At 39.7% G+C, this 23,336-nt stretch overlaps 1 non-coding gene and 1 pseudogene across 1 annotated transcript; one reads left to right on the top strand and one right to left on the bottom strand.

Annotated features, from left to right (window-relative positions):
- Positions 1-23,336, top strand: part of LOC134326242 (zinc finger protein 658B-like) — a 126,583-nt pseudogene that overhangs the window by 49,188 nt on the left and 54,059 nt on the right.
- trnak-cuu (transfer RNA lysine (anticodon CUU)) lies at positions 72-144 on the bottom strand. The gene has a single exon. It is a non-coding gene; the product is annotated as a tRNA-Lys (tRNA).

Genomic DNA, 23,336 nt, shown 5'->3' on the forward strand with positions numbered 1-23,336 from the left:
CTGATAAGTCACCGGAGACCGGCTGTCCAAAGTGGAAGAACGTCCTTTTGGTTTCTGTAAATAAAGATACTCGCCCAACGTGGGGCTCGAACCCACGACCCTGAGATTAAGAGTCTCATGCTCTACCGACTGAGCTAGCCGGGCTTAAGCAGCAGGTCAAAACAGACAGATCATCGATCAGATCATCAGAGAGATGTAGGTTTAATTCACTAACATCACGACCAGATAAAGAACTAATTCACAGTTTACAAACAAACACAATTCAGAATAAACAACAGAAACAGACACAGACTTACTGTCACTGTATTGTATTATAGTGTTAAATTGTAGCCTATTTTATTGAGATTATGCTTTAATGCTGTATTTTCTTACATTTATTTAATCCAGCACAATGGTTAAACTGCACAACCCAACAAGTTAAAATAACCCATCATGTGTCCAATATTTACACAGTGCTGGGTTTCCAAATAACACATTTTCACCTACATTCGGCCTTTTCTTTCCTGTGTACCATAAAGAAGTCGCCATTGCAGGTCTGCAACATGTTACAAAAACACTTGGGACACTTTATTTTTGCTTTCTTAATCTTGCCGGTGTCACATTGTATTGAAAGTAAAATAAATAAATAAATTAATAATTAAAATCCTAAAATTTAACCCCTTAACGCCGCTTGTCGCGAATTCGCAACACAGCGCTTCCATTCAGATTGTAGCCGAGTTAGTGTATGTTTTCCCCCAATGCCGGTTTGTATTTATTTAATACGGAAGCTAACCTGTCGGACAGTGACTTGTGCATTTTGCGGCTGCAAATTTGGAGAAATTGTCCAATTTGATGCAAGTTGTGCTTAGATAAAAATACGTAGCACATTATTGATTGCTTCTACAGCTGACATATTGGAATAGATTTCATGTGACGAATATTTGTTCTGTTATTTGAATTTTTCTGTTCGTCGCGAATTCGTTACGTCCGTCCATAACGGCTACAACCGGCCATAAAGTCTGCATATAAATAATGCTGTATTTAGATTGATTTCAGCGCTCACATGCACTTTCTTTAGGAAATGCCATTATAGTTTATTTCTGTAATTATTACAAAGTAGCATGTATGTATGTATATACTATATATATATGTATATACAGTGTATCACAAGTGAGTACACCCCTCACATTTCTGCAAATATTTTATTATATCTTTTCATGGGACAACACTATAGAAATAAAACTTGGATATAACTTAGAGTAGTCAGTGTACAGCTTGTATACCAGTGTAGATTTACTGTCTTCTGAAAATAACTCAACACACAGCCATTAATGTCTAAATGGCTGGCAACATAAGTGAGTACACCCCACAGTGAACAAATTGTGCCCAAATGTGTCGATATTTTGTGTGACCACCATTATTATCCAGCACTGCCTTAACCCTCCTGGGCATGGAATTCACCAGAGCTGCACAGGTTGCTACTGGAATCCTCTTCCACTCCTCCATGATGACATCACGGAGCTGGTGGATGTTAGACACCTTGAACTCCTCCACCTTCCACTTGAGGATGCGCCACAGGTGCTCAATTGGGTTTAGTCCATCACCTTTACCTTCAGCTTCCTCAGCAAGGCAGTTGTCATCTTGAAGGTTGTGTTTGGGGTCGTTATACTGTTGGAAAACTGCCATGAGGCCCAGTTTTCGAAGGGAGGGGATCATGCTCTGTTTCAGAATGTCACAGTACATGTTGGAATTCATGTTTCCCTCAATGAACTGCAGCTCCCCAGTGCCACCAACACTCATGCAGCCCAAGACCATGATGCTACCACCACCATGCTTGACTGTAGGCAAGATACAGTTGTCTTGGTACTTCTCACCAGGGCGCCGCCACACATGCTGGACACCATCTGAGCCAAACAAGTTTATCTTGGTCTCGTCAGACCACAGGACATTCCAGTAATCCATGTTATTGGACTGCTTGTCTTCAGCAAACTGTTTGCGGGCTTTCTTGTGCGTCAGCTTCCTTCTGGGATGACGACCATGCAGACCGAGTTGATGCAGTGTGCGGCGTATGGTCTGAGCACTGACAGGCTGACCTCCCACGTCTTCAACCTCTGCAGCAATGCTGGCAGCACTCATGTGTTTATTTTTTAAAGCCAACCTCTGGATATGACGCCGAACACGTGGACTCAACTTCTTTGGTCGACCCTGGCGAAGCCTGTTCCGAGTGGAACCTCTCCTGGAAAACCGCTGTATGACCTTGGCCACCATGCTGTAGCTCAGTTTCAGGGTGTTAGCAATCTTCTTATAGCCCAGGCCATCTTTGTGGAGAGCAACAATTCTATTTCTCACATCCTCAGAGGGTTCTTTGCCATGAGGTGCCATGTTGAATATCCAGGGGCCAGTATGAGAGAATTGTACCCAAAACACCAAATTTAACAGCCCTGCTCCCCATTTACACCTGGGACCTTGACACATGACACCAGGGAGGGACAACGACACATTTGGGCACAATTTGGACATGTTCACTATGGGGTGTACATATATATATATATATATATATACTGTATATATATATGTATATATATATATAAATTGTATAATTATATATTATATTATTACTGTGTGGAGTTTGCGTTTTCTCCCTGTGTCTGCGATCCCCATGTCTGCTTCCTCCGGGAGCTCCGGTTTCCTCCCACAGTCCAAAGACGTGCATGTGAGGTGAATTGGAGATACAAAATTGTCCATGACTGTGTTCGATATAACCTTGTGTGAACTGATGACTCTTGTGTAATGAGTAACTACCGTTCCTGTCATGAATGTAACCAAAGTGTAAAACATGACGTTAAAATCCTAATAAACAAATACTATATTATAATATGTATAGTGTATTATTATATTATTATGACATATATATATGTATATGTATATATGTTAGTCTACATACCTGAATATAAATTATACATATCTGAGATGGAAGACGTTTCATTACTTTTTTTTTTTTACTATGTATGCCCGTTTTCCATTTTTTACCATTTATGCCTGTTGTCGCTAATTTGCAACATACCTAAATTTATATCTATTTTATGTGCTATGGACAAATTTACAATCTCCACTTAATGTAGCATTGGCTTTAAAGCAAAAACACAAATAATTATTTTTTTTATATAATTATAAATAAATTCAGGCATTAAGGGGTTTTAAAAGCAAGTGTTTAGGTTCATTCATCATCTTAACACATATTACAAACTAATCAAGCTCATCAAATTTCAGACATTGTTCACGTAAACAAAAATCTATAGACGGTGCTGTTTATGGTTTTACATTTAAAAACATGATTAGTTAAAAAATAACAACAAACACAACAACAACAATTTAATAATAATGTCACAAATCTGTACCCAAGCAACAAGCTGTAATTTATCTAGCACCACTAGATGTGAACAACATTTTGAACTTTACTTTAAAAGTCAGTTCAGTGTGTTTTACTGTAGTAAGAATAGCTCCACGTGTTTTGTACGTAGTGTTTATGGTATTTAAGCTGGATGGATAGATGGAAGTTAACATGTAATCTAAGGTGACTCTTAAGTTTATTTGCTGCTGTTGGCTTATAAAGTTTTACTGAACAAACTGGCTCATATTTTGGCACTGATATACCTTCCTGAATGGTGATCTGCTTGGTTGACACAACTAGCACAAATAATCGTGGTCTACACCCCACAAGCGCTCTGTTGTACTTGCGTATGCGCTGAACGCTACCATCCTGATACTGCTAAAGTTTCTAAACCTCTAAAGCTGAGTTAAGTTTAGGACCCAGTTGGCCTGTAGATGGCGCTGTAAACAATGATTTGCCTTTTGGTGTTACAATTCGGCATAGAGCAGTCATGTGTGGAACACTATTCCATACCTGTCAAGTTTTGGATTTAAAAATAAGGGAAATTTTCCGCCGCGCGCTTCCAGCCGTCCCACCAGCCCAACCGAGGTTCAGTATCCCTTACATTTTAAGACACGTTTACAAGAAATCTAAAATAACCACCTGTGAAACACTTACAAACTACAATTAGATGATCAAAATCTGATAGGTCTAGATAGGCCTATACATTTCTCTAGATATTTACATGCAGTCTTTACTTTTTTGGCAGGAATGCCCTCTCTCTCCTTGCATCCATCCATCTCTCCCTGTTCCAGGTTTGTTCCCGCTGTCCGCACTAACCTCGCGAGAACTGCCACTTGCAGCAGCCTGGGTAGCAGTTCTCTAGTGACTGGGTGGCAGTCTCTAGTGACATTTCAGTTTGGAGAGGCACAGGAATGTTTTTAAAAATTATAATATAATACGGGAAATTTACGTGAAAATACTAATAAAAGTCCAGAGTGCTAACCATTACACCATGGAACCACACAGTGAGGTCTTACTTAAGCCCAAATAAAAATTAGTCATTTAAGAGCAAGTTGGCTGTTAGATGTCGCTGTAAACAATGATTTGCGATTATATTTTGGGATGGAGCAGTCACATGTGGAACACTATAACACTACTAGTGCTATTATGATATTCAAGCTGGATGAATGGATGGAAATTAACACGTCATTTAAGGTGACTCTAAACTAGCACAAGCAGTTGTGATGCTCTGTTGTACTGCACATGCGCTGAATGCTACCATCCTGAAACTGCTAATGTTTCTCAATCTTGGACCTCACACCGGGCCTCAAATAAAAGCAGTAAGGTCCCATTGAGATTTGAACTCGGATCACTGGATTCAGAGTCCAGAGTGCACCATGGAACCCTGACACCATAAAAAATAAACGTAATGATTCGCCATTTGCTAAGTAAATAAAGCAAAAATACACAACTTCAGACTTTACTTTTACATCTCAAGTGATTTAAACTTACGTGATTAATATAATTGACTGAAATCAATTGACAAAACTGAGGTCATTTAGAAGTTTTAAACACTAAATAAAAGTAATTTTAGTTAAACATTGCCACCCAAGTATCAAAATCACAACAAAACGTTCCACTGTTGGAAAATTGCATTAAGTTCAGGATGCAGTTGGCCCGTCCCTCCATGTCGCTCTGAAGCAGATGATTTGATGTTTGTGCACCTGTTCAGGAGATCACAAGTCACTAATGATCACACAGAAGTCACTTGATTTTAATACTGTTTGGTTTTTTAAATGAGATCCAACAAGCTCATGGTAAGATGTCCAAATAATTTTTGCCACATAGTGTATCATTATTATTGCTAAGGAGTTAATATGTGTGTCTACATCACTTCATGTATCTATACGTGTCTAACATATGTATCTATTCTGTTAATATTAATAAGCATACACACACACATACACACACACACACATGCTTCCACATTCACATGTTTTTGCTGTATGTGTTATGTAGATAATATTTAGGTGATTTGAATGCTCATTGCTGAGTACTATCAATCGACTCAATTGATTCATTTGAACGCGCAGACTCACTCGCTCTCCCGCTGTGCACTTCTCAAACTGAACCATGGCTGGATTACTGACCGGGCCAGTGGGGCCAGCGACCAGGGGCCCTTGAGGTCAGGGGGCCCCGGGGGGGCCCTGGCCCAAAACATTTTGCGATGCCTATCAACATTTATGATACAATATATTTTTATTTCCGAGGGCCCTCCATTTTAAGGATCCTCTGACTATTAGGGACTTTGACCCCAGGGCCTCTTGGGGGCCCTAGCCATGCTTTTGGGCCCTAGCCATGCTTTTGGGCTCCTTATGAAAATGGATGAGGCGTTGTGGCACTGCTCTGACTTCGACTTCTGGCTATTAGGGGTCCTAGGAAAGAGGGGAGCATATTTTTAGAGGGCCCTGGTTATGAGAGCCCCTACCAGGGGGCCCTAGAGAAGAGCAGGGCATACCATTAGAGGGCCCTTGATCACGAGGGCCCCTGCTATGGGGCCCTTGACTTCCATAGAAGTCGTTTACCATGGCTCCTTGACTTTCTAGGGACCTACAAATTGCCAGGCAAGCTACCATATTTCATAGCAGACGTTTTGTTGCAAATATGCGATTCAGGCCCTTACTTAATGTTTCTGAATTTGTATTGTTTCAAAATTATTATGTTCAATTTCTCTTAAGCGCAGAGACACAAATTAATTTAGCAATTTTGCAATTATTTAAATTTAAGACAAGCAATTTGTCTGATGAATGCTATCTTTGACACCGATTAAATTGAGTGAATTTGGCCAAGGGTGTGATTTCACTTATGTGAAAACAACAAGCCATTTGACTAGTTTCATGTTTCCCCTTTAATAAACAACAGTAAAGAGACCAGTGGTCACTCTAGCTCTAAAGGAATGCATGAAAGGAAAAGTGCCTTTTCATACAACAGATCTGCAAATATTATGCACAACTGAGAGAGGCATTGAATGATATGTCTAAAGATATGGAGGAGAAATGTGTAACTCGAAGTGAAGCCTCTGCACTCTGTGACAAATTGGACACGGAGACAAGGACGGATTAAGGATAGTCTGGGCCCCTGGGAAAAGAGTTGCCCAGTCCGAAACTTGTCCTTTCCATTAAATGCTACACCTGGCTCTGCACTATCATCAGACATAATTTTGCACTTCTTTGTACGCTGGAGGTCATGCCTGTACTCTTGGGAGACAGCAGTGGTGACATTTAAAGCCGCCCCTTCAAACACCTCAAAGTTATCTCTCTGTGCTGCCACAAAGTCTCGTAAAGACAAGAGAAGTTGTGTAGCTGTACATATGTCAGCTACACAGCTGGAACCTTGGAACCTCTGTAGTATTGTGTCCCAGAAGTATGCCATGAAGGCCATCTCCAACGTGTGCAGAGGCTTCACTTCGAGTTACACATTTCTCCTCCATATCTTTAGACATATCATTCAATGCCTCTCTCAGTTGTGCATAATATTTCCAAAGAGCCTTAGTTGACTCAGCTCGTGCGCTCCATCAAGTACCTGACAGTGATTTCAGTGTGAGTGTCACATGTGGAGCCTTTGTGTGCTCCAGTGTGTCCATGTGCCACACCCCTCTCTCACTGGGAGCACACACTGTCTCCTGCCACACCCTGATTGGTTCATGTGGACTAATTATCTCTAGCTGCTCCTTATTTAAGGAGGCAGCTTTTGTGCAGACTTTGGGAACTATTTTGGCTTTGTTTGACTGCTTTTCTGGACTCTGTTTTGTCTCTGCTTGAATCTGTAAGGTTTGTTCCTAGCCTGTGTTACTAGCCATGTTCCTAGCTTGTGTTACTAGCCATGTTCCTAGCCTGTGTTACCAGCCATGTTCCTAGCCTGTGTTACCAGCCATGTTCCTAGCCTGTGTTACCAGCCATGGGTCAACTATGTACAGTAACTTTACTGCAGCTTGTATTTAAATGAAAGGTTTACATTGCTGTCTTCAGGATTTCCTCTTTAGTGATATTTTATGTTAATAGCTGTTCTGATCTAAAAGATGCTGCTGCCTTTGACCTTTAAAACTGAGAAGTGAATTGTGAGATAATTGAAATAAGTGAAATGTTTATTTTGTACTTTGGTTTTATAATTTTTTGTACAAACATTTGTTTTATGCAGCGTTAAACATGTAATAAAAGATGAACATTTTAAATGTGTCTTTATTTGCTTTAACTAAGCTAAAGTTTTTTAACAGGAACAAAAATGACAGTTTGTGTAGCAGGGCTGGACACGCCTCACTATTGAAGTGGAAGGTAAACCCACACTCCTGCAAGAATGGAAATAATAAGTAAGTACAATGTTTTTATAAAGCTATAAAACTACTTCCACTGACCAAAGTACACAGCATTCATATAAATGAACAAAACACAGACCTCAAATAACATGAACCTGAAGGTATGAACTTACATTGTAGAAAAGAAAAACAAGCCAGTAGCAGCAGTGTGCACATTAAACCATTTACAGAAGGGTCATTAAGTTTGGCAAATTGAAATAATGGCATGTTTGGAGTTGAACAGCAGCTTAGCATGAATAAATCTTCATTAGCCCTGTATCTCTCAGGTAGTTCCTCTAATGTCATGTTTAGTTCTCCAACATGCTTCTCTAACTCTGTTCTTTCTTTCTTAGACCTTTTACAATCTGATCATCTGATAATCTGAGTTTGAGTCCTGTGTATTACAGTGTTTACAGAGTCCAGATACAATTTCACTCCAGTGTGAATGCGCTGGTGTAATTTGAGATGACAATGTTGATTAAAATTCTGAGATCCACACTGAGATCACTGATACGGTTTCTCTCCAGTGTGAATGCGCTGTTGTATTTCATGGTCACTTTGTATATTAAAGCTTTTCTTACACAGAGCACTGATACGGTTTCTCTCCAGTGTGAATGCGCTGGTGTATTAACTCTATTCTGCCACCTTTATACGCCCTGCATAAACTGACAGATAGATAACTCCTCCACCAATCACCATGCTGTAGAAGACATTTAGTTCAACTCTGTTTAATGGCAAACTGGAAGTAGGTTAAAACTACAAGAATTAAAAACACATTTATAAACTTCAGCACATCAAGACATGAATATCAAATGATATTTAAGTTTAAAGTCCATATGCATATTATTCCAAGTTATGCATTTCAATACTGATAATCCAACATGTGCAAATTCATTTAACTTAATGCATCATGAGCTAACCTGATTCAAGCATGTAATACAAAATCAACTAATACTCTTAATAAATATCAATTAAAACGTCTATTAACAAATCAACATACCCACAATGCATCCACAGGCATGAAATGAACTTCACGAGGCTCCACTACATTCTCGTGCACGAATCGCTTCACTTAGCGAACCGCTACTATGAATCATCATCAGTTACCAAACGACTCTTAAACAAACAGTAAACATTTACCACATGAACTGTATTAACAGCACAAACTCTGTTAATTAAAATCTAGTACCGACTCTGTTAGTATCTGATTCCGGATGCAGATAATGTTTTTCTCCAGTGAGAATGCGCTGGTGTATTTTAAGTTCACTCTTTATATTAAAACTGTAAGCACTGATACGGTTTCTCTCCAGTGTGAATGTGCTGGTGTCTTTTGAAAGCACTCTGTTGATTAAAATTCTTTCCACACTGTGAGCACTGATATGGTTTCTCTCCAGTGTGAATGCACTGGTGTATCTTGAGAACACTCAGGCACTTGAAGCTCTTTCCACACTGTGAGCACTGATACGGTTTCTCTCCACTGTGAATGCACTGGTGTACTTTGAGCTCAGTCTTTGTATTAAAACTCTTTCCACACTGTGAGCACTGATACGGTTTCTCTCCAGTGTGAATGCGCTGGTGGATTTTGAGCTTACTCTGTGAATTAAAACTCTTCTCACATTGTGAGCACTGATACGTTTTTTTTCCAGTGTGAATGCGCTGGTGTATTTTGAGACGACACTGGAACCTGAAGCTCTTCCCACACTGTGAGCAGACGTTTCCTTCTTCCTGTGTGGGACTGAGAGAGGTGTTAATGCTGACAGTACCAGAGGACGTTTGGCAGCAGAAATCCTTGTTCAGTTCTGAAGCAGAAAATAATCAAATACATTTATAACATTATAAATAATCAAATACATTTATAACATTATAAATAATCAAATACATTTATAATATTATAATTAAATACATTTATAACATTATAAATAATAAATACTGTTAGTAATTGTTAAACTGAGATCTGATGCTAAAGTCCTGTAACGTGATTCATCCTGCATTCATCATTTCCTGCTCACACTGATCTGCATGAGCACAATACAAGCTTTCACTGTATGATGCTTCATCCCAGGTTCCTCTGATTCTATTCAATCCAAATCTTATTTTACTCAAGATAAAAAATATCTTACTGAGTTCATCCTTATCTTCAGGTTCTTCCTTCTTCACAGGCTTTATCTGGAAACCTCCACACTGTTGGTCCTCTGGGGTGAGGTGTTCCTCAGAGGTGACGTGTTCCACAGGGATTAAAGATCCTTCACCTGAAATTCATCAATATGAGAAGAAGAAACTCAACAACTGGAGGAAACTGAAGGTTGTGGGTTTAGTTACCACAAATAAATACTACTTACATTTAATCCAGACTGGAGTGTATCAGCACTTCTCCACAGTATTATTAAAAGATCTGACAGGCAGACAGACAGATAGACAAATGTACTTTATTCCCTATTAAAGAGAAATCCAGGAAAACTCTTTCAGACTGTTTTAACTGTTTATTTTTAATGCTGTGAGGCTGTAAACAGAGTGAAAATGTTGAAACTATTGTGGGACTGAGCAGCATCAGGCAGAAAATACTTCTAATAGAACATTTTGGGTTGGTTTCACAGACAGGGATTAAGCCTAGTCCTAGACTACACAGCATTTTGAATGGAGATTCTCTATTTAAAGCTAAATGTAGTCCTGGACTATAAGCCTTAATCCCTGTCTGGGAAACAACCCTTTGAGTTTGGTGGAAGTGGTTTTGTGGCCCAAAGTGAAATGATTAAGTCTGATGTTCTTTACATCTAGTTTCTCATCCACTCCCAATAACAGTGCTGTACTAATACTTTTAACTTTTACTATAAACCTGTAAAACAACCTGTAAACAAAGCTACAAGAACTCGCTGTTTCTATCAAACATTACAAACTGTAAACAAAGTAAATGTGACGGGTTTATATAAAAATGTTAGATTTAATAATGAATAAACTCTGAATCTGTTAAAGATTTGAGGAGTTAAAGCTCCTCAAATCCTCACAGTGATGTTTTATTATAAACTCTAATTTTATTATTAATTAGAATGTAGTTAATTAAATATAAGGGTTATAATTAAATACTATTTACTTACAGATGAGGTTCTACAGTACAAACAGCAGCTTCTTGTTCTTCTTTCTTGTTTTCTGTAACAAAGTAATGTAACGCATTACAGTTAAATCCACAAAGTTGAATCAGTACATCAATACTTAAGAGAAACGTTTCGTCACTCAATCCGAATGACTTCTTCTGAGCTGGTGGTGAAGAACCCCAACCTTATATGCAGTTGATTTGCATAACGACCGATCACCGCCCATTGCATAACAATGGAACTGGTGATCAGCATGGCTGGATTACTGACCGGGCCAGTGGGGCCAGTGCCCAGGGGCCCTTGAGGTCAGGGGGCCCCGGGGGGGCCCTGGCCCAAAACATTTTGCGATGCCTATCAACATTTATGATACAACATATTTTTATTTCCGAGGGCCCTCCATTTTAAGGATCCTCTGACTATTAGGGACTTCGACCCCAGGGCCTCTTGGGGGGCCTAGCCATGCTTTTGGGGCCCCTAGCCATGCTTTTGGGCCCTAGCCAAATTACTTCTCTGTTATAGTTGACTCCACTCCAGACCTTGCTCATGTGGACCAACTTACTTTAATTTTCAGGTTTGTTAATAATGATGGACATGTAGTTGAGCGTTTTCTAGCTTTTGAGCCTATTGAAAACCATAGTGGGGACAGTTTGGCAGAGTGTGTCGTTGCTATGGTGGAGAATCTGGGCCTAGACTTATCCAACTGTAGGGGCCAGTCATATGATAATGCAAGTAACATGTGGGGAAAGTACAATGGAGTCCAAGCTCATCTTAAACAAAGAAACCCTTTGATTTGTTATGTCCCCTGTGCAGCACATTCACTGAATTTAGTTGGTGTCAATGCTGTTGACAGTAGCCCAGAAGCTGGACGTTTTTTTGACTTTGTACAGGCAATGTACACATTTTGTGCATCATCTACACACAGGTGGGGAAAGGTTTTCCGTGATACTGATATCAAACTCACACTGAAATCACTGTCAGGTACTTGATGGAGCGCACGAGCTGAGTCAACTAAGGCTCTTTGGAAATATTATGCACAACTGAGAGAGGCATTGAATGATATGTCTAAAGATATGGAGGAGAAATGTGTAACTCGAAGTGAAGCCTCTGCACTCTGTGACAAATTGGACACGTTGGAGATGGCCTTCATGGCATACTTCTGGGACACAATACTACAGAGGTTCCAAGGTTCCAGCTGTGTAGCTGACATATGTACAGCTACACAACTTCTCTTGTCTTTACGAGACTTTGTGGCAGCACAGAGAGATAACTTTGAGGTGTTTGAAGGGGCAGCTTTAAATGTCACCACTGCTGTCTCCCAAGAGTACAGGCATGACCTTCAGCATACAAAGAAGCGCAAAATTATGTCTGATGATGTGTAGCATTTAACGGAAAGGACAAGTTTCGGATCGAAACTTTCAATGTTGTCATTGACAAACTTGTGTCCTGTCTCAACCACAGTTTGAATGCATACACACACTTAACTGAGCTATTTGATGTTCTTTTCATGCCTGACAATATGTCCAACAGTGAGCTCACTTTAAAGGCTAACTCACTCGCTGCAGCATATCCTTCAGATCTGAACATGAGCCTGGCAGATGAATTGATACAATACAAATCATTCATAACAGAAAAAGAAAAATGTCCTAGTAAAATGCTCAAAACCATGATAAATTTGAATTTACAGTCAACCTTTCCAAATGTCTACATAGCACTTAGACTTTTTTTGACTGTGCCTATCACAAATTGTAAAGGGGAGCGTTCATTCTCCAAACTGGCTCGTATTAAGAATGAACTCAGGATCTCTTTGCTCAGGGGCCCAGACTATCCTTAATCCGTCCTTGGTGATCAGGTCCATATGCAATTCACAATGACCATTAATTACACATGATTGGGGTAAATGTGTGTCTTTTACACATGATTGGGGTAAATGTGTGTCTTTTACACATGATTGGGGTAAATGTGTGTCTTTTACACATGATTGGGGTAAATGTGTGTCTTTGTCTCATGTAGCTTTGATGAAGAAAAAGTCGCTGGGTCAGTGTCAGTGGTGTATAGTAATGAAGTAATAATACTTCGTTACAGTATTTAAGAAGTTTTTTGAAGTATTAGTACTTTACTGGAGTATAAAAATTTTCGGCAACTTTCACTTTTACTCCACTACATTTTCTAAAGAAATTGTGTACTTTTACTCCGTTACATTCGCTGTATGTAAATTCGTTACTCGTTACTACAGAATGAAGTTAAATGATGTGAGATGTGTGACGGACTGCAGCTGGTTTGGTGAATCTGCGCTTGTAAGTTAGACGGTGGTTAAACACATTAATGCGCATGTGCAAACGTTCTCTAAAAGCTATCAGAGTTTTCTAAAAGTGCGTCGTTCACCCAAAGACCCGCAAATATGGACATTTCAGAAGCTCCCTGTCCAACACACTGATGTAAGTTAACAATGATTAACAAATTAAAGCTGCAGCATCAGCAGTTTTTTATATTATTAGCATTAACATTGTTCAGATATCTACCTACCATTTTTACCGATTACTAAATTTGTTTGGAATTCATTGACTGCAAAAAAAATGAAGACACGTACATTATTTTTAAAAACTCACCTGCGGACAAATATTTCCTCAGATAACTTCTGTATTAAACACTTTAATCATCTCAACAAGAAAATCAACTTATCCAACTTATTATTAATGATTTTTTAGCTGTTGGCTTCAAGTTAGAAATGGTGTTTTCTTAAAGTAAGAATACCAATATTTTTTAGATTAACACATGCCATTCAGTGAGTAGATACAGCCCAAAGAAGATGATTTAAATACAGCTTATTTTACTCAAATATTTTGATTTAAATTAATGGTTGAACAGATCATTAAAGGGATAAAAGTGTCACACGTTTTGTTAAACTCTCCTGAGTTTTGCTTTAAATTAATTATGCCAAAATTATTTTTTTGTTATTGAAATATACTACCCAAATAAAAAAATGGGACTCGCATTCTAAAAACGTTGGAACAGGAACATTTAGGGCTAGTAATAAGTCATGATTAATGTCATGATTTCAAACAGGTGATGTCAACCGTTGATTATGATCATGAATTGGCATAAATCATGTTCAGATGAAAGGAAGAAAACAGGTTAATTGTTAAGGTGGTTTACAGGATTAAAAGAACAATCTTTATATTTAAAACGACCACTTCCATTTATACTAACATTTACTTTTACTTCTACTTTTAATACTTAAGTACATTTAATATCGAATTACTTTTGATACTTAAGTACATTAAACATCAGATACTTTTAGACTTTTACTCAAGTAATATTCTAAAAGGTGACTTTTACTTCTATCTAAGTACATTTCTGGTAAGATACTTGTACTTTTACTCAAGTATGGCCTTCAAGTATGGACTTTATACACCACTGGTTACTAGCCTAAAAATCTGCTCAAGTAAAAAGTAACTCATTTAAAATGTACTCAGAGTAAACGTTACTTTGTTACTTTTTTAACAAGACAAGTGGATATAAATCTCACAACAGTTGTTTTTAATTAAAATATAATAGAATAAACATGTTAATACAACATTTAAAACATTTAGTGATGTGTTATGTGTCATTTAAGTTCCATAAAACATTTTGAACTGTATAACCACTAGTGATGTGTCGTAGAATGATTCGATTCTATTGAACGGCCCTTTAAACTAAAATAAAGGAACCGATCTGCACTGCTGGGAGTCATTATATACAGTGGGGTCAAAAAGTATTTAGTCAGCCACTGATTGTGCAAGTTCTCCTACTTAGAAAGATGAGAGAGGTCTGTAATTTTCATCATAGGTACACTTCAACTGTGAGAGACAAAATGAGAAAAAAAAATCCAGAAAATCACATTGTAGGATTTTTAAAGAATTTATTTGTAAATTATGGTGGAAAATAAGTATTTGGTCAATAACAAAAGTTCAACTCAATACTTTGTAACATAACCTTTGTTGGCAATGCCAGAGGTCAAACGTTTCCTGTAAGTCTTCACCAGGTTTGCACACACTGTAGCTGGTATTTTGGCCCATTCCTCCATGCAGATCTCCTCTAGAGCAGTGATGTTTTGGGGCTGTCGCTGGGCAACACGGACTCCACAAATTTTCTATGGGGTTGAGGTCTGGAGACTGGCTAGGCCACTCTAAGACCTTGAAATGCTTTTTACGGAGCCACTCCTTCGTTGCCCGAGCGGGGTGTTTGAGATCATTGTCATGCTGGAAGACCCAGCCACGTTCCATCTTCAATGCTCTCACTGATGGAAGGAGGTTTTGGCTTAAAATCTCACAATACATGGCCCCGTTCATTCTTCCCTTAACACGGATCAGTCGTCCTGTCCCCTTTGCAGAAAAACAGCCCCAAAGCATGATGTTTCCACCCCCATGCTTCACAGTAGGTATGGTGTTCTTGGGTTCTTCTTCTTCCTCCAAACACGATGAGTTGAGTTTTTACCAAAAAGTTCCATTTTGGTTTCATCTGACCACATGATATTCTCCCAATCCTCTTCTGGATCATCTATGTGCTCTCTGGAAAACTTCAGACAGGCTTGGACATGTACTGGCTTAAGCAGGGGGACACGCCTGGCACTGCAGGATTTGAGTCCCTCTCGGCGTAGTGTGTTACTGATGGTAGCCTTTGTTACTTTGGTCCCAGCTCTCTGCAGGTCATTCATCAGGTCCCTCCGTGTAGTTCTGGGATTTTTGCTCACCGTTCTCATGATCATTTTGACCCCACGGGATGAGATCTTGCGTGGGGTCCCAGATCGAGGGAGATTATCAATGGTCTTGTATGTCTTCCATTTTCTTGCAATTGCTCCCACAGTTGATTTATTCACACCAACCTGCTTGCCTATTGTAGATTCACTCTTCCCAGCCTGGTGCAGGTCTACAATTTTCTTCCTGGTGTCTTTCGACAGCTCTTTGTTGTTGGCCATGGTTGAGTTTGGAGTCTGACTGTTTGAGGCTGTGGACAGGTGTCTTTTATACAGATAACGAGGTCAAACAGGTGCCATTAATACAGGTAACGAGTGGAGGACAGAAGAGCTTCTTAAAGAAGAAGTTACAGGTCTGTGAGAGCCAGAAATCTTGCTTGTTTGTGGGTGACCAAATCTATTTTCTTATTTTCCACCATAATTTACAAATAAATTCTATAAAAATCCTACAATGTGATTTCCTGGATTTTTTTTCTCATTTTGTCTCTCATAGTTGAAGTGTACCTATGATGAAAATTACAGACCTCTCTCATCTTTCTAAGTAGGAGAACTTGCACAATCAGTGGCTGACTAAATATTTTTGGCCCCACTGTATCTTGTGATTTTGGGAAACTTTTACTGTAGGCATTTAAAATAATAGAATGGTACTTAAAGTCTCTATTTGATTGTGTTTAAAGTCCAATAAAATTAGCAAATCAAATTGTCATCAAGAGCCCCCCTTGTGGAAAGTTATTAGATTGTTTGTGCAGACGTTTAGACGTGGCGTGTGCATCTCTATCCACCGTCCGCTCTTCTAAACATCTAAGGAATTCCCACAAGAAAAACAAAAGCGAAATAATGAAAATAATTAACACAAAATGGACAAAACATTGTTTTTTAGGGACGGAACAATTGATACCGAGGCTTTGAAGCTTGTTTCACTTTTGTAATACTTGACTCAGTGTATCGGGGCTTGTATTACAGTTTTTCTCAGTCGCTTTGGTGCATTTCTCACATCACTATTAACATTTGCACAACAGTAAGTGCATTTCTCAAAACAATTAGTACAAACTGCAAAACCTAGTTGATAACCTGCAAAAGCGTGTCACTTGCTCAAAATGGATAGTTCATTTCTCAAAAGCAAGTATTCATGTCAATGAAAGTGTCAGTGTCATCAAAATAAAAAGTCCTGACACCATTGTTTATGAACAAGATAGTCAAATGGCTTTGTCATGTTTTCATTATGATAGTTCACTCTGTAAGTGTTTTTCAATGCAAAAAAGTCAGATCATGGTGACACTACCTGAAAATGCTCAAGACCGCACTATACACTATTAGCACACCCATTTGAAATCTACATTTAAGTTACACATTACTGTATTTAGTGAGGTAAATGAGTACAAGACACTCAATATGTATGTTTCACATTTTTACTGCATATGCTCTTTTACTGCAATTCTACAACCCCAATTCCAATGAAGTTGGGACGTTGTGTAAAACATGAATAAAAACAGAATACGATGATTTGCAAATCCATTTCAACACATATTCAATTGAATACACTACAAAGACAAGGTATTTAATGTTCAAACGGATAAACTTCATTGTGTTTTTCAAATATTTTGAATTTGATGCCTGTAACACGTTCCAAAGAAGTTGGGACAGGGGCATGTTTACCATTGTGTTACATCACCTTTCCTTTTAACAACACTCAATAAGCATTTGGGAACTGAGGACACTAATTGTTGAAGCTTTGTAGGTGGAATTCTTTCCCATTTTTGCTTGATGTACAACTTCAATTGCTCAACAGTCCGGGGTCTCCGTTGTCGTATTTTGCGCTTCATAATTCGCCACACATTTTCAGTGGGAGACAGGTCTGGACTGCAGGCAGGCCAGTCTAGTACCCGCACTCTTTTACAGTTAATTTTATTTTTTGTTGTTTTTATTTACTTATTTTTTGTTGGATCTGTGCACCGGCTGGATCTGGTGACTAACACCGCCGCTGTTGGATCTGCGCACCGGCTGGATCTGGTGACTGACACCGCGGCTGTTGGATCTGCGCACCGTCTGGATCTGGTGACTGACACCGCGGCTGTTGGATCTGCGCACCGGCTGGATCTGGTGACTGACACCGCGGCTGTTGGATCTGCGCACCGGCTGGATCTGGTGACTAACACCGCGGCTGTTGGATCTGCGCACCGGCTGGATCTGGTGACTAACACCGCGGCTGTTGGATCTGCGCACCGGCTGGATCTGGTGACTAACACCGCGGCTGTTGGATCTGCGCACCGGCTGGATCTGGTGACTAACACCGCGGCTGTTGGATCTGCGCACCGGCTGGATCTGGTGACTAACACCGCGGCTGTTGGATCTGCGCACCGGCTGGATCTGGTGACTAACACCGCGGCTGTTGGATCTGCGCACCGGCTGGATCTGGTGACTAACACCGCGGCTGTTGGATCTGCGCACCGGCTGGATCTGGTGACTAACACCGCGGCTGTTGGATCTGCGCACCGGCTGGATCTGGTGACTAACACCGCGGCTGTTGGATCTGCGCACCGGCTGGATCTGGTGACTAACACCGCCGCTGTTGGATCTGCGCGCCGGCTGGATCTGGTGACTAACACCGCCGCTGTTGGATCTGCGCGCCGGCTGGATCTGGTGACTAACACCGCGGCTGTTGGATCTGCGCACCGGCTGGATCTGGTGACTAACACCGCGGCTGTTGGATCTGCGCACCGGCTGGATCTGGTGACGGTCACTGCCGCTGCCGGCTGGATCTGCGCGCCGGCTGAACTATCTTTTATTTATTTATTTATTTGTTTATTTATTTATTTATTTATCTTTTTCCTGTTTTGGGTAAGCAAATCCGCTGTGCTAATCTTTTGCGTGTCTGTTAGTCAAGATGGCGCCATTGTTTGGCGACGTCTCAGGTGTGCTACCTGTTGCTATGTTTTTATTACTGTTTGTGTCTCTGTTCAGTCAAGTGCATGCTGTGTCTATTACCTATGACCATGGGACGTTATTTAGTATTCGTACTCGGATGCTCGAGGGCTTTGTTAGAGAGAAAGGTGCGGGATATCCCTTTCCTCTACCTCTACTGCTTTACCTGCGGCATTGGAGGTGTGTCGCTCCCAATTCTGGACAATACATTCAACTGGACGTAAACAGCGGCGGAGGAAACGAGGAAAAAGAGGTGGCCTCCTGGTCCGGTTGCGTGACCAGTACAATCGCCGTTCAGGTCGGTCTTATGAATTTAATAACTGGCGGCTTTCTGATGGCACAGACATGCGCCTCGGATATTTCCCCCGGCTTCGCTCAATGGAGGAGCGCTACGTTTGGTTGCAGCCGGTGTTTCCAGGACAACATCCTTGTGTGCTTTCCAGGAAACCTGTAATGAGGGGCGGTGGAGTGGATTTTAAAAATCTACGTGCAATTCCCTGCCTATCACCCTTGGATACGAGTAATGTCTCAAATTCGAAGCTGGCACTATTTAACGTCAGATCACTATCTGATAAGGCATTTGTTATGCGTGACTTTATATCTTCTCATGGCATGGATTTTTTGTTTTTAGTAGAGACCTGGCTTAAACCTGGTGATAACTGGCACCTAAATGAACTGTGTCCCCCGAATTATTCTTGTTTAAATTCCCCGAGGACGTCAGGACGGGGTGGCGGCCTGGCGGTCATTTATAAAGACTCTTTTACATGTTTGAGTGTATCTGTAGGAGTTTTTACAACTTTTGAAATGTTGTCTTTTAAAGTGCAAGGAAAGATTCCAGTATTTTGTACTGTGATTTACCGCCCCCCCTCCAAGTCTCAAAGCGGTTTCATCTCAGAATTAACGGATTTTCTGTCTTCACTAGTTTTGGAATATGATAAAGTTTTGTTGCTTGGTGATTTTAATATGCATATTGATGATGCCTCTGATGGAACTGCCGTAGAATTTCTAAACACTATGGAATCTTTTAATTTTGTTCAGCATGTGATTGGCCCAACTCACAATAGCGGTCACACACTGGATTTGGTGTTTACTTTAGGCTTGGGTCTCCACTCTGTATCTGTGACAGATCTATTTGTGTCTGACCATAAGTGTATCACTTTTAATATGCCCTTATTTATCAATATGTCTGCTTCTAAACGCTATGTGCACTCACGAATATTTGACAATGAGTCAATATCACAGTTTTTAAATGAGTTTACAGGCATTAGTGAACAAGTGTTCATTTGTACTGATGTTAATGCTCTGGCTAGCTCTTTTAACAATGTATGTTTAAGTATTTTAGACAAGGTTGCTCCAGTTAGTCTGAGGATAAAACCTCTTGTTAACTCTACCCCATGGATAAATGATGATATCAGGCACTTAAAGAGGATATGCAGGAGGGTAGAGCGGGAATGGAAAAAGTCTCAGCTTCAAGTTCACTATTTATTTCTGAAGGACTTATGGTCTATCTTTAACAATAAACTGAGGATTGCTAGAACCAAATATTTTAAGGAGTTAATAACTGCAAATAAACGCAACCCAAGGTTTTTGTTTTCTAGGATAGATAGTCTAGTAAATGGGGTAGCGGGGAACACAACCATTTCTGAGATTGACCCTGAATTGTTTTTAAAGTTTTTTGTTGAAAAAAGCATAGATCTTAAAAGTAATATAATAATACCTCCCTCTACAGATTATGAAGTTGTTCCTCCGAGTGGAAGGGTTGAAATTTTAAATCAGTTTTCTCCCATTTCTTTAGAGGACTTAGAAGAAGTTGTGCACTGTTTGCATCCCTCAACCTCTCCTGATGACATTCTCCCGGCTTCATTTGTGAAGAAAGTTTTTTATTTTGTTGGCAGTAATCTTCAATCAATAGTGAATTTATCACTTAGTTCAGGCTGTGTGCCAGATTGTTTTAAATTGGCGATGGTGGAGCCTATACTCAAAAAAACTGGTCTTGACCCAACAAATTGTGAGAATTACAGACCAATCTCAAAGTTACCTTTCTTTTCGAAAATTCTGGAGAAAGTGGTGGCAAACCAGCTGTTAGTAGTACTAGAAAAAAACAGTATATTTGAGAAATTTCAATCAGGTTTTAGGCAGAAACATAGCACAGAGACAGCACTTGTGAGAATTTTAAATGATCTTTTAATGAATGCTGATGCTGGTGAGGTGTCTGTTTTGGTTCTGTTGGATATTAGTGCAGCCTTTGATACGGTTGATCATACTATCTTAATGAAGAGGCTGCATCAGTGGGTGGGAATATCAGGATCTGCATTAGATTGGTTTGTCTCATACTTATCCAATAGAACATTTAGGGTATCTAGTGGAGATAGGCTGTCTTCATGTGCTGATCTTCTGTGTGGGGTTCCACAGGGATCTATCCTTGGCCCCATTTTATTTTCTTTATATATGCTCCCTTTGGGAAACTTGATACGTCGTTTTAATATTTCATACCACTTTTATGCTGATGATACACAACTTTATCTCTCTGTAAAGAGAAATGACTTCAGTAGATTAAAGAGTCTAACTGAATGTATTCATGCAATAAAGGATTGGATGAGCTGTAATTTCCTTAAATTGAATGAGGGAAAAACTGAAGTATTGGTTCTGGGCCCCCAATATGTTGCTGACAGCCTAAGGAAGGGACTTGGGTCATTGGCTATACAGTCAAATCCTTACCCCAGAAATCTTGGTGTTATTTTTGACTCTGAGCTGAATTTCTCAGGGCATATAACCAAGCTGGTACAGACTTGTTATTTTCAATTGAGAAATATTGCTAAAGTCAAAAAAATGCTCTCCTTCCAGGATACAGAGCAGATTATTCATGCTTTTGTATCGTCACGCCTTGATTACTGTAATGCTCTGTTCACTTGTTTGAGTCAAGGGGAAATGGCACGACTGCAATTGGTCCAAAATGCAGCCGTCCGAGTACTCACTAGGACTAAAAGACGGGAGCATATTACTCCCATATTGGCATCGTTGCATTGGTTGCCTGTTGCTTTTAGAGTTCAGTTTAAAATTTTGGTTTTAACATTCCAGGCGGTGCATGGTGATGGACCAGAATATATTTCTGATCTCTTAATTCCGTATGCCGGTGCCAGGGCTCTGAGGTCCTCCAGTCAGGGGCTTTTAGTTGTCCCTAGGACAAAGCGGAAACGGAAGGGGGACTGTGCGTTTTCCGCATTTGCTCCTAAGTTGTGGAATACCCTGCCCCTGGATATTAGACTTGCTGGGTCAAAGGAGATTTTTAAAAAAAGGCTTAAGACATATCTTTATACCCTAGCCTTTGAGAATGGACTCTAGATGATGTTTCCTGTGTTATGGTTTATTAGAGGAAGCTGCACTGTTTGGATAATTTATGTCTGTTTTTAGCTCACCCATGGATGTATTTGGGTTGTTTTTCTTGTTTTGTATGTATTTTATGTGTATGTGTGTTTTATTTCTTTTAATTAGATCATACCTTATTGATCTTATTGATTGTGAAGCACTTTGTAGCATTGTCTTAAAAAAGTGCTATATAAATAAAGGTTTACTTACTTACTTACTTACTTAGTTGTACGTTGTTTACAGTTGAACTTTGTTTACAGTTGAACTTTGTTTACAGTTGAACTTTGTTTACAGTTGCATTTTGTTTACAGTTGAACTTTGTTTATAGTTGTACGTTGTTTACAGTTGAACTTTGTTTACAGTTGAACTTTGTTTACAGGTTGTTTGTAGAGTTTTATAGTCACAGTCAGGTGAAAAGTGTAAGCGAGTGTCTTTAATTGTGTACTTAATTATCACTGCACCATCTACACTAAACATGTTACTGTACCTCTAAACCATGTATTACGGTACCCAAAGCGTTAAAGAGGGTAAAACTGCTGTTTACAGTTTAATAAACATTATTTACCGCATTCTGATGCACAAAATCCACTCAGTTCAAGAAGAGCATCGACTCTGTTATTAATGAAATACATTTCAGACATTTTTACTGGAGGAACTTGATGTGATCGGATCTCAAACTCATGTGAAGTGTCTGTTCGGTTGTTAATACCACTTTTTGAAGAGCAATAAAATAAACAAAACAAATTGTTATCAGGTGCCACCCCGACATCCATGAAAAACACTTACTCTAGTACTAATCTTGTGGTTTTGAGATAATTTTACTGTAGGAATTCAAAATAACTTTTTGCTGCCTGGTGCCACAGTAGCTTCAGTTTATAACAATAACAACAGCCCATTACAACAGTCTAAAGCAGGGGTGCACAACATACGGCCCGCGGGCCAGATCCGGCCCGGCAAAACTCTCGATCCGGCCCGCCAAATAAAGTGCTGATGCATTTTTAAATAAATGATGCTGTCACTTTAAATTCACTGGGTAATTCCATGAAATTGTGACTGAAAAGTAAATGATGTAAATACAAGTTACCTCAGCGGTACCATGTGTTTGTCCAAACCAAGTACGAGTAAAAAAAGTAAAGTGGATCTCGAGCAGAGGAAATTTAACCCTGAATGGACATACAGGTATTTTCTCATGTCTGCTGTGCTTGCGACCACATTAATCAGCTGGTGTCAGAAAGATGCTGCAGTATCTCCCACTGACCAACACATTTCTTCTAACTACCTGATTTGATATAACTGTATTTAGTGCTGGGCGATTTTCATGATTAATTCGAATGAACGTTTTCACATGATGTTAGAAATGTGACAATCGCGATTGTTTACATACTTTATATTTTAATTAAAATACCAACATGTCATGAAGCAGAAACTGACCAGACGCTCGCGGAATATACATCAGGGAAAGTTTAATATCAAAAGGGCAAAAACAGTGTACAAAATCCAAAACCAGAGGATAAACAGACAGGC

The sequence above is a fragment of the Trichomycterus rosablanca genome, chromosome 14, assembly GCF_030014385.1.
Source record: "Trichomycterus rosablanca isolate fTriRos1 chromosome 14, fTriRos1.hap1, whole genome shotgun sequence".
Taxonomy (NCBI): Eukaryota; Metazoa; Chordata; class Actinopteri; order Siluriformes; family Trichomycteridae; genus Trichomycterus; species Trichomycterus rosablanca.